The sequence below is a fragment of the Desmodus rotundus genome, chromosome 1 (assembly GCF_022682495.2).
Source record: "Desmodus rotundus isolate HL8 chromosome 1, HLdesRot8A.1, whole genome shotgun sequence".
Taxonomy (NCBI): Eukaryota; Metazoa; Chordata; class Mammalia; order Chiroptera; family Phyllostomidae; genus Desmodus; species Desmodus rotundus.
Genome location: NC_071387.1, coordinates 179,285,527 through 179,298,229, shown reverse-complemented (window position 1 = coordinate 179,298,229; position 12,703 = coordinate 179,285,527).

Sequence of the window (12,703 nt, the reverse complement as noted above, 5' to 3'; positions counted from 1 at the left end):
GCACAGTGGATATGTGTGAGCTCAAGTGTTTGCAGATGGAGACGGCAGGAAACAATACAATGCGATCAAAGCCATAGCTTTCATCATGAGGTTTTCCTCGAGATGTGTAGTCTTGATATGCAGTCACCTGCACAAGCTATGTTCAAATCCATTTGTGTGAAATTGCCAGGTGTTGGTAATGGGTTAGAGTTCCTTTTAGGTGCCCACTTTTCAGTTCAACAGTAACTGAAAGCTGGTGATACTGAGATTTTCAATAATTTCGTTCTTGGATTCCATTATGATAGTGCAACCTCACTCATGAATCCAAGTGTGTTATTGATGAGCTCTTTAAAATCCTACAGGGGACACAATGTTCTTAGGAGATTCCCGTTGGCTTCAGTGGATTTGAATCACTGGGTATGTTTCAGGTTGTGTATTTGGAAGACAACTGAACTTTGGCCTTTGGTCCACCATGCAGCACACTGCTCTGCTCATTCCTCATTTACTGTGCCTACATTGTGGTCTATATAGGTCTATGGAAAGATACCAAAGTTTGTTCATAGAGAATTTTACTTTCAAGTAGTAATTTATGTCCTAAGCAGAAACTCCTAAGAAGAAACGAGAGATGCACTAAGCCATATGAACTCATATAAAATTGAACGATTTCATTTTAACTGTTTTGAAGGGAAGACATGTGATAATTAAAGAAGCAATGCCTAGATGTTTGCCTTCTATGTCCTCTTTCCTCGCCTGTCCAATCTCCTGTTACGGCCCTCCCTTTGGCCCTCATTCTGCCACCTGCCCACTACAGCCTCCAAACACCTGTCTCCTGCCTCAAAGACATCACCAAGCCATTCCACACCAAGACTCCAAAACATCTTCCTCAAGCAGATTGCATGACTGACACTGGCCTGATCAAGTGGCTTCAGGGGTCCCCCTGCCTACAGAATCAGAGACTCTCAGCCCTCAGCAGAAGGACATGGGTCTTCCCAAACTCCTGCATAATCGCCCTCATCTTTCCTGGCTGGTTCTTGTTCAAAAACACACCTTGCGTTGGGACACTGTGTAGACTGCTAGCAGCAGGTACTCAGTATAGACAGCTGTCTTCTGGGGCCTAGTGAAGGCAGACAGCTTCAAGAGGTTTGTGTCTATAACAGCTTGCAGGGGCTTTGTGTAGACAGTCAGGTGAGGCAGGCCAGACAGACCCTCATACTCTCTCCTTCTCAAGAAACCTGTGCAACCTCCTAAATGTGAGTGGACCATGTTCACATGAACCTGCCTCAACTGCTCCTCAGTGCAATTTAATTTAGCTGCAGATGATTAGAGTTTATTCTAAGTGTGTGTTCATATTAATACATGTTAAATAATCACGGCATTTTGAAACACTGTACACTGGTTAAAATATGTGTGGGGTGAGAAGAGGGCACAACCAGAGAGCCATGGGAAAGGGGAAACAGCAGCTGGGGTTCAATTCCCTGTCCCTCCACTTGCTGACAGCTCCTCACAGTTAATTAACTTGCCATCACGGTGGTGCCTCCAGCTCTTCGTTATTCAGGAAGTGTGCAAAAAACATGCCTCCTTAACTGAGATGTCTTCTAGTAATGTTCTCTGTGAGAAGTGCTGAATCCCTGTTAGATACAAATGCAAAGAGAACTTAGGTTGGTAGAACAAGTTTAATTACTACTTCATGGAATTTATGAGCTTTTAACTGCCACCGAATAAGGGATAGCTTTTTAGCAATGGCATCAATTAAGTTGACAACTGTGCTTATAAGTTAAAAACCGTGTATGTTATAGTCAAAAATTTAAAATGGCTGGGAGCAGTGTGTATGTCTCTGTGTACACATGTGTGTGCAAGCATGAGCATGTCTGCTTGTGAGTGCCCCTTGAACGATGCTATCATTTTTCAGACCTTCTTCCCACCCAGCTCATAAGACTCAGCACAGAGACTTTTTGATTGGGTAAGAGACTCAAAGATGAGAAAGAAACTCTTGAAATCCAAAATCATTTTTCTTAATATTAACTGCTATTCATTTTAATGAATGCCTTGAAAGAGTTCAATAGGTAAATGCACTTGAAAAATTTTCTCTCAACCTAATATTTTATTTGTTTGATTAGTAGCTATGAATATCATTTGCATCATAACTGAGCCAGCGTTCTGTGGGCTGGGAAAGAAATAGATTATACTCATGTTTAGTTTTTGGTTTCCAAGAACATTTTGTTTTGGGGTGGCGATTGTGGCATGGTTGTGTTGGGGATGTGGGAAGGCATAATTATGATGAAACTAAGTAGTGCTTCCACTAACGGGCTGGCCCCAGGCTTCCTTGACTTAGTAGGTGTGGTGGGAGGAGTCTCCGAGGACAGAGTTGGGTTGATTGACAGCTGTTAGTGAAGCAGGAAAGTGTTCATTCAGCATCCATTGTCACATCATAGCTGGGCACAGACATTCCATCATGTGTTATGTCACAGTTTCTGTGAACCAAACAGGTTCATCTATTTACACACACACACACTCACACACGCATCCCTTTTATGGCTATGTCGAGACCTGAGTTAATTCCAGTGTTCAGAATGAAGTTGAAAAGCCTGGGTTTTGTTTAGCATTTTGGAAGAGCAATCAGGGCCTCTCATTGTAACTCCCCAGTGTACGTTACACTGGGGAGAGGGCTTTTGGCTTGAGATGCTTCACAACAGTGTTGATTCACAGCAAGAGTTGATGTAAATTGTGGGATCAGCCAAGAATTAGCAGTAGATTATTTACTTAAAATCTCACATCCATATCTCATTTAAACTTAATACAAATCCATTAGGTGTCTGGGTTGATATTACTTCACTGTCACACAGGAGAGTACTGACACTCTGAGTGATTAAGGACACTTAACTTATCAGAAAGGCAGGAACTGCCAGCATTCACTTCGTGATTACTGTGTGCATTTAGCATGGATTATCTCATCTAATCTTCACAACAATGCTACAACATGGTGATGGCTATCATCTCCATTCTACAGGTGAGAAAGCAGAGGGTTGGCACTTGCCCAGGTAAACTCAGGGCAAGGCATGGGCTCTAGATTCTGCTGCAGGCCAACCACAGTACCCGTGCTCCCTACACAGCCCAACCAGTCCTCCACCCAAAGTCTGCTCCTCCAGACTAATTTCTCCTTCCCTGTGCCACACTCTTCATGGCTCCATCCTCAGCTGTCCCTGCTGCTAACTGGCCTTTAGGAAAATGAACGCCATGAATGATACGAAGACAATGGGTCTGGCCCAGTGTATGGTTGTGCAGTTGAGGACTTCCCAAGCACTTATCACCAATAGGAATCATCTCAGTAAATGCCCACCTATACATTTGTGAACTTAGAGCAAAGGAAACTGAGCCAGGCTCAATCCTGCATGCAACAGATGGGGAATGGTGGAAAGTTCCTTCTGACTTCAGTGCAGTAGCTAGCTGCTGGCATCAGTCCTTCTTAAATTACTCTACAGCAAGTTCACAAAAAGGCTTTAGTTTTTGAAAAAACAGACAAACCGTATAGTCCAGAACCATTGTCAGGCAAAAAGGTAGCAATGCTGGTTGCCTCAGTCTCAGGCCAAGGTGGCCGCCACATCTGGGCTTTAGGGGTGCCTGCTGGGGCAGGGAGGTGCTGGAATTGACCTCATGCTCAGCCAGAGCTCAGCAAATGAAGCGTGCGTAAGACAGTGCTCTGGCCTTTGTTCTTCTGGAATCTGAAACTAAGATCTCAACCCTTGGTTTCTTTTCTGAGATCTTCCCTTTTCTGACTTTATTAACTTCTCCATTTCTATTATATCTCTATCTCTCTTTCCTCTCCCACATGGAGTTTAAATTTCTGAGAATAACTGAAATCTGAAAGGGAGACGAGCTATGGAGCTATGGGTTATGCCAACCTTTCTTTTAATGTACCCTCTTGTAATGAGTGCACTGTTGGCTCCTCACCGCCTCAAATTCTCTAGGACATCAGCCAGGCTCCTGTGTTGATAATGAACTGAGGGAACACCCCACAATAAACACGTCCTGTCTCACACTTTCTATCAAACTCCTTTCCCTATCTTCTACTGAGCTTGCTTGGCTCAAACGTTCAAGTTACTTCAATCTTAAAAATCATGCACAGTACTTTTGCCTTTTACTCGTTCTCTCTCTTTCTCCCTGTCTCTCCCCCTCTCTCCCTCTCTCTCTGTTCTCCTCACCTCACGCATGCACACGCACACACACACACATATGCACGCAGTTCCTGGAGGAGACCCCAGTGTTCCCCCTAATTGCACACCGAGGCTCATCTCCTGTGATTCCTGCTTTGCCTGCACAATCTAATTTTGGAGCAGGAGTTCTGTCTATGTTATTTCATATGGATTAACAACCTTAAGCAAGATGTATCAGCTTGACCATGTATTTTAGGAATATTTTGGGACTGTCACTCATCACCAGTCAGCAAGTTGGCACATTCTGTCTCGCACCAGCTGCCTGGAGAAAATTGCAAGGCACAGTGGAGCCTCTTTTCCTCCAATGGGCCATCTCTCTCAAATACACCTAGAACTGGGCAAGAGGTGTCCACATGCAGAGTTGCAGTGGGCATACATCTCCAGGTTTTGAAAAGTAAGTGTATCAAGTTTAGGATGAAGAGTAAAGGCACTGCTTGAGGGTCAATGAGCGAGTTGCTTCTGTCACAGTGACGAGCAATGTGGGAGGTTCTCCTTGAGCATGCTCTCCTGCTGATATGTGCCCACCACTGGCTGCATGACCTCACTGTCCCCCTCATGGGCCTCTCATGGGATCTACCCTCACCAAGGTGGATCCTTTCTGCACGGCCTGGCCTGCATACGTGCCCAGTTGGTGGCCACCAGGTGACAGTGAGCTTCTGTGCAGGTCTATCCTTCCGACTGGACTGGTGAGTGTCCAGAAGGGATTGCCCATGACCCAGCCACATGGCTCTACTCTCTGCACAGTGCCAGGCATATGTGTTTCAAAAGAATAATTGTTAGAGTGAAGATTTTGAACACTGCATTTTAAATGTATATTCATTGGTGTCATGTAATCTAGGAAGCTATGGGAAGAGCAGATTGGACGTAGAGTCAGACCACCCGCCTTTTAACTCTAGTGGCCATGTCCTTTAACCTCCCCAGCCTCACCTGCCTCACCTGTGCCCAGAGAGGATCATACAGAACTGTTCCTAAAGCTGCATCCATGATGAAACTCTATGACTCTGTTCCTTTCTCAGAGTAGGCTGCTAGACACTTCTACAACACTTAAAAAACATCAGGCGATAAAGCAATTAATTTATTATCTAAATGAAATGTTTTCATTACAGACTTTCTTAGCTGAGAAGTAAACATCGATGTAACAAATCTGGGATCATTTTCTTTACAAATTATTGTGTTTAAAACGACGCACATGTGAGGCACACAGAACTCAGAAGATTTTATAATATTTTAATAATTATTTAATATGTTATTCGATCATTGAATATTATTAGCTCTATTATGCTACTTATAGAACTTTTTATTAGAGAAATAACTTAGAATGGTTCATAAAACTTCTAGACTGCAAATGGATATTGGGTATACTATTTGTAAATGTGACTCCAAACCTAAAAGGAAATGTTTAAAAAAGAAAGAAATGCAACCCTCCCGTAGTGGCGTGTTCTCTAAAGTGGAGAGGGAGAGAGAAATTACAGAAGACGACATAGCATTGGAAAGAAAGCTGGTGTGAGCTCCATTGACTTAGAGCCTTTGTTGCTGACACAGTAGAAATGCAATATTAGCAAACTGTTCACTTTGATATCCCAGGTGGGCCCATGAATTTCCCTGTCCCTGTTTTAGACAGGTCTTCTGGGAGTATGGTCTCAAGGGAGAAAGTGAACCAGCAGGGATTTGTAGCTTACAGTGCAAAGATGACATGGTAGCCAGATCCATGTCTGCACGTCCCTTCTCCGTGTGTCTGCAGACTGAGAGAGGAGGAACATGATTCCTGTCCTCTGAGACCCTCACAGTACTTTATAAATATTAATTCATTAGGGCACCAACAGCCATGGGGGGGGTCTTCCAGAAACTGCGTCCCAGAGAGGACATGATTTCTTTGAGGTCACAGGAACCTCTCACAGAGCTGGAGAGGAGCTGTGACCACAGTCCCAGACAGCACATGGGGTCACAGGGTATATCGTGCAATCTGAACCAGAATCCTACCTTTTTCCCATTCAGAATGCCCCCCCATTTCCATATTGCAACATGCTCATGAAGTGGTTTTGATGAATAAAGACAACAGTGATCGGGTGATAGCTTGTCACCTCTAAAATGCTCACCGGCTTTGCGTCAGGTTGGAGGAGGGAGCATTTCACCCATGGACAGACTGTGTTTCTGCTGCGCTTGGAAGTAATGAAGCAGATTGGAAGAAGTTAAAAATACCTTTCCCAGATGGCAGGGTGATGGCAGGTAGGTAAGGAAGAGTTTAGTATGCTCAGAGTGAAAGTTCTTTATTGGAAAAGCTGACAGGAGCTCCATTTACATGAGGAAAACCAGCTATTGTTATCCAAACCTCTCAGAATCCTTCACATGGCAGTTGTCTTGGGCATATAGATCACGATTCTGCTTGAGCAGTGTTCTTCAAACCTTCTATTAATAATCCTTCACAAGCACGTCACAAGCACCAATGACTAGAATGACCTTGGATTTTACAAATGAACACTTGTCCCAATCACATCCAGGGGTGAGTGAGAATTAAGCAAAAGGGGCCCCGTGGGTTCCAACCCTTTTATATCATTTGCATGGCCCTCCTTAGGCAATTTTAATTTCAAAGTCTTATTTTAACTTTCCTTGGGAATGCCATTTCATGGGTACGAACTGAGATTTTTTAAAAAAACACTTCTGTTTCTTGTTTTGTTTTGTTTTCCCCCCCAACTAGCCTCATTAAAACATAGAACTAATGAGATTAGGCTTGTGGGTTTGACTTCTCTGTGAGTTTAGAACAAGATTAAATCATTTCGATAGTCTTGACACCCACCTTATCTCTCAGCACAGAGGTCTGGAGACCAAATAAGAATTTTCACACAGTCCAGAGTAGCCGTGATTCTGCCAATTCTATTGGGAGTGCCTTTGACCATGGCGAACAACTCCAGCTCTTCTCCAGTGGACACCCAGAGTACGAACACAGAACGTCCCACATGCACCACCTCAGATCAGAAGTACTGGCCTCAGTGTAGGGCCCACAGTGTGGCCTGGGCCTCGCCCATGTCAGCGTGTTCATTAATTCAACTCACATTATTTCACTTAATGTGCTTCAGATGCTGGATTCCAGTTTAGCCCTTTAATAGGTGTTTTCCCTTTAATCTAGTAAATAAGAACTGGGAAGGAGGATCAATGCAATCCCTTCTAGATCTAAGAATTTATAATCTCAAGGTCCTCGGGTTGATGTGTGATTTTTTTAGGTAGTAAGAGCTCCTTCAACAAAGAAAGTCCTGTATGAAGTTCACCAATAACACCTATTTATCTTATTAAGCTGTTTAAATTACCTTGGATAAAAGGCCAACTCATAGGTTTTGTTACATAGCGACTCAGTCAGTGTGTCTTTTTGACATAAGACAGGACGTAGCTATAAAAACTGAATTATCTCACCCCCTTGCAGAAACTGCTACGTGGAAACACGCTCCTGACCACAGGTCTGTAGTGTTCATAGATATGTGAGATGAACTCATTAATTTAGTTTTATTTTCAAATTGTTGGTTGAGACCTATAGTGTGTTATAAGATCAATCGGCAGTTTCTCTTAGATAAGATAGGATACAACAGAAAATATAATCGGGCAGTTGGAAGTGTTTGTGAATTTGTATTTCAGTTGTGTGTGTATATGTGTAGCTATAAAGCATGGTTCTTTCTGAGGGCTGAGGTGGACGGTTTGGAAGCCACTGGTAGATCTGTCCATAACCAATTATTTGTGTTTCTCTATAGCTGGCCAGGATGTCGTTGTACTCTACGTGGGGCCCTCCCTTCTGTGGGACTCGGTGCAGCAAGCCAGCGTGCCTGGCTCCAGGGCCAGCAAGCCTAAAGCCAAGTCCACCCTCTGCCATTTCCTGCATGTGGAGGGCAGCCCCTCCACCCCTACTGGTCTCCAGCTCTGCCTTTATAGACAGGAGGTGGACATAGTACCTGCCTATCAATAAAAAGGGTAAATGTTCCCAAAGAGATGAGTGAAGCAAACTAATCAGGGGGAAAAGCTGGGGTTGTGGTGATTGGTCCCTGGTCTCAGCAGACGGTTAAGGGCACAAACTGCTAACAATAACCCATGACTGTCCTGTCTTTTCTTGCTATGGAGAGAAGGCTTCTGGTGCCCAAACCGTGTTTAACAGGGCCTGGAAATGTCTTCCTGGTGCCCTTGTGGGAGACCTAGTTTCTGGAAGCTTCCAGACTGCCTGTTTCTGTCTCAAGCACTCTGTGGGTTCCCTCTGTCATTCCACGAGTGCCGCAGGGGAGACCATCACACGAATCTCTGGCATTGTGTTCTGAGGACAGAAATCCCAACAAGTAAAACAGCCCAGACCTCTGAGTTGAGTCTAAGAAACATGATCAAGATGTGTGGAAAGAAAGAAACAGCACACTGACAAAGACCAAGTGATTCAAAACTCAATTTCCAAGTGCAATTTCTCCCCCTGCCCCCCGAGGGACCCAGGATCCGTGTGGAGACTCAACTGTCTTCCCAGGCAAGCTTCTTTCAGGAAACCACCAAGGAATATTAGTCTTATTCCATTTAATCAGCAGATCCAAGCAAAGAAGAACCCTCTTCATTAAGGGCACTCAGAAATTCCGACCAGCTGTTTCCTGCCACTTGGTGGAGGACGAGGTGGCGAGAAAGCAGCCAGCGGAGCTTGGGACTCTCCATGGTCATAGTCAGCTTTGCCGTGCAATCACACTTTTGTCATTTCATTCCGAAACCTGCCCCCGAATCCAGGAGCACGTCTGCGACTTACGGGCTTAATGTGACACTCTTTAATGTGTATCACGCACAATGAAGTTCTGGAGATTGTGCAAATCATTTCCAGCTAAGTCTTTGTTTTGTCAAGTATAAAGTCCATTGAACTTGAATTCCCGGGATGATTGGAGAGAGAAGCCATAGCAACCAGCATGCTAAATACATGTGTAACTGATGACTCATTCACGTGTCTAGCGTCTGTGAGAGGTGGTGGAATCTTCTCTTTCACTCTATTTTAGAATGTGAGAAATGCTTTCCTTCAGAAAGTGTTGCTCTGATGCTCACTTTGCAGTGGGACTTTACCTTGACACCCAGATTCTCTGGCTACTGTTACAGAATGGCCGAACAGGGTGTGCCCGATTGTCTAAAGCAGTAAATGGACAGCTCACATGCACTGGAGCGTGGTGTTGCTGGTGTACCTGTGAACCCAGAGGTAAGCAGGATGTAAGAGAGGCCTGTCCCCCAGGGCGGGGACCCGTTCCAGAGTGGTGGGACTCAGGTCTCATTGCCTGCAGACATGCATCTTATTTCCCACAGGTGAATTCCATTTATTCTTTTCTCAGGTTCAGACCCATCAGTGATCGCTCTGCATTATCGCAAGAGGGGACGACCTTAGTGCAGGGGAACTTGGCTCCCTGTTTCTATTTTAATGGGGAATGAGCTGCTGTGGTGGAGGCCACTTCCCTTTAACCTGGCTGTTCCTCTTAATTAGGGATTCAATATTAAATAAACGAGGGTCTCCCACCTGACTTGTGATGCCCTAGTGAAGATGGGGGCAGGCAAGACTTCTCTCACTCTGAGTGAAAGAGGAGCAGTCTCTAATTACTTATAATTACCTACAACTAAAAACCCAATAAATGTCCTAACAGTAACCACTGGATGGAGAATGATGTTTCTTGGGCCTTCAGCACCTGGCTGATTAAGAGCAGGGTACCCATTTAGAACAGGATGGTGGGCACTGCATGGGGCTCTGACTATGGGGTGTCTTGTGGAGGACAAGTCATTGATGGACCTAGTCAGGGGGTGTGGCTCCTGGATGAGGGATGAGCCCAGTTTCCCGCTGCTCAGTTGGCAGCTCCCTTCCTTATCACAGTCCCTTAGCACCCAGTACTGTTCCTTCCAGCAGAAGGGAAGGACATTTCTCGTATGCATCTGTGTGTTAGTCTGCACAGGAAGCACATGCACGGTCCACTTTTGCTTGATGTTTTAAAGAGAGGTGGGGTAAGGGGTGGTGGAAAGGAGGATGAAGCAACCATCCCAGCTGTGGCCACTAACTGGGCTGTCGTTGGGGACGCTCATTCCTGGACAGTCATTGTGGTCATTGAGAGATGGGGTTGTGCTGCTCACCTGGCCTGTGCCATGTGCCCAGCCTCAAACCAGTCCCTGAACAAGGGACCCTTTCAGTGGGTTCACAGGCCCACCACATGTGTCACACCTGGAGTGAGCTCAGCCCCACCTGAACCGCAAAGGTGATAGAGCATGTGCATGGGGAGGGGCAGCAATTCAGGGTCCATAAAGACAGCGCCAATAACGCCCAGCCCATCTTACCTGCCACCTCCCACGCTTGTCCCCAACGCCCACTGCCACAGGTGCAGTCACAGAATTACTCATGGTCACATTCCCAACGGCAATGCTAGGATTCTGCTACTACTGTGACCACAGGAGTTTACCTGGCCAATGAATCTGAACATGAAGAAGAAATATTAATAATGTAATTAGTAATAATCCTTTGGTTTTTTTCCTGAATAATACAGACCGGTGTCAGCATGTGGTCTTCTGACTTAGGAGTTTTATGATATAAGAATAGTTCATAAAATTTCATTTCCTGGGATTTTACATTGAGCTAAGCTCCTGGCTGTGGAGCAAAAAGCCTTTGGTTTCCCTAAGATTCTGCCTAGGAGGGAGACATCCTCTCTCTGTGTAAGAGTGTGAATGTGTAAAGCGATTCTTCCTAGTACTGGGTCACCCAAAGGCCGCCTCGCTCAGGCCTGGGAGGGGAGATATGGTAGGTAACCAACTCAAATATGGCTGAGGGTTTTCTTGTTTCTTTGTTTGTTTCAACCAGGCATCTTTAGGAGCAAGGCCTCGCTGGTTTTTCTCAAAGATACTTGAGAATGCGTGGATGATGCTGACCCAGGTGCCTGCCTAACTGAGTGAGGTCTGAGCACTCTGGGCCTACCAGAGGCTCTGTGCTCTGTGCCCAGAGGGTGGTCCCCTGCATGTGCATGCCTCAGGGTGATGGCCACATGATAACTCTCTGACACTTGTTGGGGTTGAGAATATTCTAGGAGCTGAGTCAGCACTGACTCATCAGTCACTCTTCATTCCACTCACTTATTTGCAATTTGACAAAAGTGAGAAAAATGTGATGGCTTCTATTTTTAAATGCACAAGCATGGATATTCTACCCAGAATCATTAAGTTTCTGTGTCTCTCTATAGCCTTTGGGTACTAAGATGATCCAAAAGTATGAAATGAAGTTTGTAATTAATTTGATAAATGTGCTTACCTGATTCTGATACAAAGAAAAATAAACAGTCCTTTAAAAGTAGAGAAAATTTTCATTTGACAAATAATGTATAAATATGTATAATCGCATAGTAACTTTATTCTAAATTAATCAGGGGAAAGTTTGCAGAATGCAGTGTTTTAGGCACAGCACCACATCATGAAGTTATTTGCACTGCAGAGTCTGTGTTGGGTACTCCAGAGCCAAGAAGCAGACAACACACATTCTGAAATTTCTTTCCTGTTTCTCTATTCATCTGGGACACAAATCTTGGTCTTCTACCCAGAAGTGACTGATTTTCTGTAGAAATTGAACATCTTTCCACATGGATTCTTCTCTCCTACTGTGATTTTTTAAGAAGACCCATTTTGGATTAATTTTAAAATATTTTTGGAATAAAATTCCTAATTATTCATAAAAATAACAGGACAATCAAAATAAAACACTTGAAACGGACACCACCGAAAGCTATGCTGGATTAGCAGCTGCTCTTTTAACTGGGCAGCCCTCTAGATTAGTGCTGAAAACAGTATGGAACTTGAGAACCAAAAATCTGCCTCATGACCACCAGCACCCACCTCTCTGTTCTGGAGATGAATTCATGGATGATGCTAACTACAGTAATGACCTTGATAACTTATCAGCAGGAGGAGGCACTCCTAAGTAGTCCAGAGAACAAGGATTAAAATACAAGCTACTCTGCATAGTATCTCTGTAAGGTGGTCAGACTTCCATTACCAGGGAGGCTGTACATGTACCACAGGGAGAAATGCAGTGTCAGGCCTATTGGGGCACTGGCTGGACCCTAGGCATGAACCTGTGGCCTCTACTTGGCCTGGCACATTTACAGGGCCACACACATCTTGTGAGAGGATTGTGGCCGGCATCATCAGATACCTCCTATCCTCAGTGCCCCCCCCTTCTTTCTTTCCATAGAGTCTGCAAAGGCTGAGTCCCGTGTCACTTTGTAAAGAGCTTCGATGAGAACAGGCAGAGGACACTGCACATTCCATACATGATTAATTGATATGCAGTCCGCAGCTGTGTTGGTCCCCTCCACACATTGCTTTGCCCAGGGTGTTCGGGAAATACTTTTGAGCAAATGAATAAACTTAGCTCTACCTCTTTTTCCCTACTGTCTCTGAAATATCTCTATTTGAAGTTGGTGATGAGGCTCCCACAGGAGAAATCTTTTCCTCAAAGATGACACCAGGACATCAGGGCACAGGGACATGCACACACACCATCA